This window comes from Bombus pyrosoma, linkage group LG18, assembly GCF_014825855.1.
Source record: "Bombus pyrosoma isolate SC7728 linkage group LG18, ASM1482585v1, whole genome shotgun sequence".
NCBI lineage: Eukaryota > Metazoa > Arthropoda > Insecta > Hymenoptera > Apidae > Bombus > Bombus pyrosoma.
In genome coordinates, this window is record NC_057787.1 from 3,305,325 (window position 1) to 3,306,592 (window position 1,268).

Here is a 1,268-nt window from a genome sequence, read left to right on the forward strand (position 1 = left end):
AAGAAAATTGTATTGGATATAACGTGAAGTTAGTCAGAAAATCTACTCAGTAACACGCATGCGCTGTAGTTCTACGAATCAATTTTTGATTCACGTTGATTTACGTTTCGTAATTAAAATACAATTTATAAAATGGATTAGAATAATGTATTATAAATAATATAAGATTCTTTATTGTACATTTTCCCTCTATAAATATAATTTCAAGGTTACTTCCTTACCGATAATGATCTGAACCTGTCTGAACTGAGCGGCATGTTTGCTACTAGTGGAGAATGCCATTTTAATGCCCACAGTCCTGCACATGGTGGTGTCCGAGTTCGAACGGTTCTTTCTCTCTCCGGGAGTGTTTATGCGTGTATAAAAAAAATTTACATTCTATCTTGACGCTAACTATTAACAAAGGAAAACATGTTCTGGTGCAAGTGAATAATAAGAGAGTGTAAATAACTTTTAAAATCATGTATGGCACGTTAACCTGAAATATCTTCCATTGTCTTTTGCTTTTCATCGATTTCACGACTTTTTATCAAATAATTACAGTTTTGTTAAATATACTTGATAACTGTATTTCATACAATTTCTACATTAATTTACAAGTTGCTACTGTTATTGTATACTAATAATTTCATAAAGCAAATAGCTCGAGTGTTAGTTTACGTACGCCCTGTTGAAGCAATCTTCATGGATATAAAATTGGACAACAAAATGGACGTAAGTACCTTTTGAAACATCATTCGATAAGAGAACTTTGACCGTACTGAATAATATATTTTTTTTCTATGGATCTTGGTTAATATAACATATTAAGCTAATGTTTATATACCCGTTACTTTAACTATTTCAATATGACAAATTAAGATTTGCTTCTTTTTCCGTTGTAACGTAAACTTATGATTTGTATTATTATTATTATTATTATTTTTATTTAGTCCGTGCCTCTCGGCTTTGGACGAACTTTCAGCTTTCTTTACAGCTCTTTATTGCACTAATCGCCTTCTTATCTCTAATCTAACACTAATGCTTATAATCTATTTACACTTATGTCTACGATTTATTGCAACTTAATCTACACATTATTGTCACTTTGGTCTTTTTGCCTCCTTGCTGTGCTACCTTCCTGTCCTTCCACCCCTTCTTGAATTGCTTTTGCCCTTCTTTTCTCTATTATCGCTCTCAGATCCATTAGTCCTTCCCCAGTCCCATTTAATATTTCTTCCATTTCCTTTGCTCCTCCTGTTATTTCACATTCTTTTAGCACATGTCTC